We start from the raw sequence: 6,084 nt of genomic DNA, 5'->3' as shown, positions 1-6,084 counted from the left end.
TGTTACAGTATTATTTTTTATAAGAAGGTTAGCTTGTTGACCATCTTGACTACATTTTCGTTGTTTTTTATTAGTCCTGAGATGTAGATATACTGGTAATCATTCTTCACCCCTTACGACTGTGCGATTATCACATTGTATTGTCTTGTGTTACAAACTGTTTTTGAAACATAATTCCTGCCCATCATTTGTTCAAAATTGGAAGTATATAAGGAAGATCAGAAATCATATATATTAAGATGGTAATGAGAAATTTTCTTGCTAAGATTATAACGTGCGTTGCACGTGCAGACTTACTAGTAGAAAGAGAGAGATTAACACTATTCTGATCTGATCAGAATAGTTATTCTGATCACAACGCCAGGGCCCGACCGACATGTTCCTGAACTCTGGAACTGGCTGCGACAAAAAAAAAAAAAGCAAGCCCCACGAGGCAAATAGCTCAACGTACCACTCCCCCGATCCCCATCTTCCCTAGATCCAATCTCCGCCGGACCTCCGCCTGAAGCGGGACGCCGCCACCGCATCGCCCGCCAGTCCCCTACCACATCCGCCGTGGCCCACCACCGCAGGCACTGGCCCGACCACCTCCGCCGTTGCCCTCCATCCCGACCACCCCCGCTACGCGCCCAGCCGATTCAGCCCATCGACGGCCTTCCTCCCCTGCCCCACTGCGGCAGTGGCCTCCTTCCGCCCTCAACCACTGCCGTCGCGACCTGCTACAGGGCGCCGCCACCGCCGCGACCTGCCCCAGGGCTCTGCCGCCGCCGCCGCCGCGATCTATGTGATGCTGCTTCGACACCCAGAGTTGCCCCGCCTCAAGCCGACATCCCCCGCGCGCAGCCACTGATTGGTGGCATGGTCGCGCATCGCCGGCATCCTCTGTCACGCTCGGCACCTCCTGAGTGTTGGAGTGAAGGTCGGCTCCTATCCACACTGCAGTTCAATTTCTACTGATCCTCTAGCTCCTAAATCCGTCGCGCATTTATATCCAAAGGTTCTTGCGTGTGTGTTTTGTCCTGCAGAGCATTTTCTTCAGGACAGTGGAAGCACCCTCACCCTGATCCGATCTGTAGCAGCGCCCCGAGTCCTCCCAAAGCAGCCTTGAGCCGTTCAAGTATGTAGCCCGGGCCGTTCAACGACGGAGCTACCGACCGTTCATTAACACTACACCCCGGATCCTGCTGCCCACCATCAAGTTCAACTTCTGTTGAATCCTGTAAAGGGGGACTTATTGTGAGAGCAATTCCCTCTTTAACTTTTTTCCGTTCAAAAATTTGTTAGCTACTTCAGCTTCAGCTAGCCTGTGTATGTGGCTACCAAGGTGGCATGCATTCAGCCTGTGTATGTGGCCACATGCCGCGAGTTGCTATCCGACTGAAACAATTTATGTGCACTAGGATCTCCATGTACTGAACATGCTAAAAAAGATATCTCATGTATATTCACCCCCCCTGTTTGTTTCTTGTTTTATTTCAAGCCGCCATTACCATTGGCATTTTTTGTCTGATGGTCCACGTCTTATAAGTGTGCACTCTAAAAAAACAGAATTTTATGCAGTACCAGCAAACACTAAGTGCGAACTTCTCCATTTACATTCACCTAAAGAAGTATGTACTTTTTAAAGTAATCTAGAAGTTCAAAAATTATAGTCCAGAGAGTTCAATCATTGGATTTTGGGAAGAATTCATCTTACTGATAAATAATGAATAGAGAAAAAATACAAAATAGATTTTGGGTCAGTACTAAATAGGTTAGGAATTGTTTGGCATTGGTGGGGTGTTGGTCCATGGGTTGAGCTATGAAGCTGAACTTGTTGTTATGCCTTTGAACGTCTACCTCTTTCCTGTAGGTGTTGATCCTGGTGCTTGTCACCATTCACGAGGAAAGATAGTCGGTCTTTGAACGGGTAAGTGACCTTGCTGTTGCTGGGATGCTATTCAACATGGGGAATTGATCTCCCTTGAGGTGCACTGTAGCGAGATATATGCTGCTGCCACTTTTGGATTTATTGTTGAGATGGTCGCTGAAGCTCAATATTGATTTGTCCTTCCCCTTGATCTTTCCCTACATGCTTTGTAGATCATCAGTAAGAACAAAAAGTATGCCTCTAAGCTGCATGTGTTTATTCCACAAAAGAAATTAGTATGGCTGTACATGGTCGACTGTTCTTGACCAGTTTCTGTAGTAATTTGTATGGCTGACAATTTTCAGCAGTAATTAACATGGCTGCAGTCAACTGTGTTTGATTTCCAGCAGGCCAACTTGATTAATGCTAGTGTAACTCATCTTCATAAGTGTACATGGACAGAGTGTGAAATTTGTTCCTGCTGTTGTTGTTTAGATAGATCAGACTAGAACATTTTGTACGAACCATTTACTCAAGTGAGAGAGATAGGCTTCTTGGTACTTCATCTATTTCTTGGCAAAAGCAGAAAGTGTAACGACATTTGTTCCCTGTGAATAAATTTGTGTTCCTATGTGAAGTAATGTTTTGTTCCTCGACTAAGAACATTCTGTCCCAGTGTTCAGGCAATATGATGGCGGCGCTCCTAGTGCTCCTCTCTCTCTACTGCCTTGCATGATGCGATGCTACCTCCTCCTAGTGAGGAAAAATTCTAGCTCATGAACGAACCTGAAGAAGCTCTAATGCGATGGTGCTATTCTCTATAGTTATTTGTTTCTCGTGAATGCATTTGGTTGTGGCTGATGGATCTCTATCTTAATATATTCTTTGCTTTAATTCTGCCCACGTAATGTTGTTGAAGAGGAAATCTGGAGTTAACTGAAGTCCAACTATTATGTTGGACAAGGTTCATATACTTCGTGGTCGGCAAAATTCGACCCTGCCTAATGTACCAGTTATTTTTAATATCATGAAAGTGAGTGCATATTGTTGACGAGAAACGGAACTGCTTTGCAGACGATAAATATGTGCACGACCGCTACACGATGCGCATCTAGCCGTCTGCTACCTGTTGTTGCCATGCAATGGATGGAAGTGATTGCATTGTCATGCACACATCGTCTGCACACTATCGTGTGTATAGCACTGCTCGACGAGAAAACCTCCAGGAAACTCAAACATTATGTTCCGAATAAGTTAACTTTATACAAAGTGATAGAAGGTTGGAAAAAACAGAGAAGAAAAATTGGCGTTAGAAAACAAGCCAAAATGCATTTTACTAGAAAAAAGAGTTTGCTCAAAAGTAAACTCTAGAAGTTCACAAAACCCCAAAAGTTTATAAGTTAAAACACAAAACAATAGACAATTTTTTCCCTCTCTGAAACTAAACCTAGAAGTTCAAATTTAAGATACATAGCAGGTCAATGTTTACAAAAAATCAGAAATTTTTGTATCTGAAGAAAAACAAGAAGTTCAATTTTTTGTATCTAGCTTCAAGATTGCAGAGAACTCAAGTCCGATAAAACACATTTTCCTGTTTCTAAATATAAAACCAAGAAACTCGCGTCAAAATAACAGATTTTTTTGTTTGTTTTACTAGGACCTTTTCCGTTACTAATGAATAACACCAAGAAGTCCAAAATAAAAAAAATGAAGTTTTTTGATGTCTATGAAAAACTCAGATTTCCCTAATACTAAAAACTAGCAGCGTGACCCGCGCATTTGCGCGGCTAGATTTGTTACATATTTTTGTATTGAGTTTTTTTGCTTTAGAAGATATTTAGCCTACTATCCTCCAAAACATGACTAATATATGTTCTTTGTGAAACATAAGTGTGCTTGGGTAATATGTATTTTTACTAATTGGTAGAAAACAATCATTCAGAAGACCAATAGCATTGGGGTATTCAGCTCACTATTTAACTCATGGACTTTTGGACTGATCTTGAACTTTCTACTTCCACTATTTCTTGTGTTTTGGTGTCTTGTCATTCGTGGATTTTTTCTTGTAGCCCAACATATTATTCACCTCTTGTAGCCCAGCACAATATTCGCCTCATGTGTTGTAACAATTTGGGATGTACTCTGACGTGGGTCTATGCGAAACAATAAAACTCGTGCTTTGCTACGGAGCAAACATCAGTTTCCATGAACCAGGCGAGAATGCAGCTAAATGAATCATACAGATGATTACGTGATATGTGGCTTATCCATGTTTATTTTGTGTATGTTTCTCTAGATTGTAGGATTTTCATATGATCTTATTAGCACTCAAATACTCAGAAAGATATCATAGAAGTGCCCCATAAATTTCATTAATAGATTTCTTATGCTCATAACTTTTATAGATTTTTTTTCATTTTTTTTCATTTTTGAAAGGAAAGAGTTATGGGAGGCCCTAACAATAGTTTCTTCAGACAGTGTAAGAACCCAAACTCATATCCGTGAGGACTTGGACCTTGCTGGCTGGGCTGTACATCCATTTACCTAACCAAGTGAGCTACGCCCAATTCTCATAGGAGGAAATTTCTCTATGTTTTATTTAGGTTATCATTGGATTGTTCGACTTGCGTATGATTTAATTAGGACTTAATCCAGAAATAGATATTATAGTAATATAACTAATAAACTTATATGGATAGATTTTCTATGCTCCTAAATATGTACATGTTTTAGCATCAATAAAACAACTCTATTCCACTCATTTGCATAGGATCCTAGTGATTTTTTAAATTTGCTTTCGGACATATCCACACTATTTATGTATCATGTTGTTTCCTGTTTTGCACTATCCTTTGTATATTCACGTAATAATATAAAAATGTTCGCAGCATGATTTGACATAGAAATAATTATCGAGTTTTATAGTTTAGTGAAATATTTGAGTAATAGGTAAGGCCTGATAAAACATAATACATAATATTTGAATTGAATGTTGGCTAATGTAATGCATGGCAGCACACTGTCTATGAAAATTGATACATGGAGGAAGGTGCGCGAGTAAATTTCTAGTACAGAGAAGATATCAGCATGTATGCTTGTTCTATGACAGATGCACTAAAAATAGATATTATTTTTATATTAGTAAGAGTAGAATTGTAAGCTATAATTACGAAATTCCATGAAATGAAAGACAGGAGCATGATAATATCATAATGAATGGACATTGGCACAGCCATTAGACAGTCTGTCATCTTTCATTTGTCAAAATAAAATTCTTCAATTTATACGAATCATGATTCAATCTAATAAATAGCTAGGTCTTAATTAATTGTCATGGAAGAAATTAGAAGAAACTAATTATAGTGAATCTAGTGATCGTTGGATTCTGTGCATCAAATTCATTGTTTTCAAAGGAAACAAAAATAACTTCTTCTTTTTTTGCGAGGGAACAAAAATAACTGCTTATATGAGTTATAATCACTTACTGGTGTTTGACATACGTGAAAAAATTCTGATCTGTAAAACTTTGTTTCTTTTAGTCTAGCGGTTGATTATGACATATCAATTAGTATGCACTCAAATCCTGGTACAATCCATGTGTACAATTAGGCAAAAAGAACTAAAAACATGCATACTTACGTGCATCTCATACCCCCGCTATAGTTTGTTGGATGGAAAAGCCCATGGATCGATTGCTCTTGCTGCACCTCTGTTGTGGACACGTCTGTGAACTCGTCTAATGACTATCCAGCGTTTGACGGTCTACTCTGACTCCAAGATGCCACGGCTGCCCCATGCTAGGCAGCTGACATGCCGCCGGAAGCATGCGAGAGATGGCCACGGCAGCCCCGTGTTGTGTAACCGATATGCCACCCAAAACATGCGAGAGATGAGCCGAGCCTGAGGCCGCCCATGTGCACGTCGAAGCAAACCCTTGGCTGCGATTATTTTTTCATTGCTGAAGGCTTGATTTGTTCGATATGGTCGATCGTATAGGACATGTACACATCTTTTTTTTCTTGGAATCCGATTGATTTTTTGTTACGTGATTCCGATTGATTTGCATAGAGATTTTTTCAAGGGATTAGGAACGTACATGATACATGGAGTTCTTTTTTTTTTGTGAACAGATACATAACCGCAATAGACTTGGACTCTTAACCTTTTTTTTTAACATAACGCAATGCTTGCTAGGCAGGTTGCCAAAGTATATGCTAAGGACAGATGCCTACATA

General features: G+C 40.2%; 1 long non-coding RNA gene across 1 annotated transcript; it reads left to right on the top strand.

The window, feature by feature from the left end:
* Window positions 1–412: 412 nt before the first annotated feature.
* On the top strand, window positions 413–2,480 carry LOC119312526. Its single transcript, XR_005151381.1, has 3 exons — window positions 413–919; window positions 1,026–1,236; window positions 1,853–2,480. It is a non-coding gene; the product is annotated as an uncharacterized LOC119312526 (long non-coding RNA).
* The last annotated feature ends 3,604 nt before the right edge of the window (window positions 2,481–6,084 follow it).

This window comes from Triticum dicoccoides, chromosome 5B (genome assembly GCF_002162155.2).
Source record: "Triticum dicoccoides isolate Atlit2015 ecotype Zavitan chromosome 5B, WEW_v2.0, whole genome shotgun sequence".
NCBI lineage: Eukaryota > Viridiplantae > Streptophyta > Magnoliopsida > Poales > Poaceae > Triticum > Triticum dicoccoides.
This window is presented reverse-complemented; position numbering and strand designations above follow the sequence as displayed.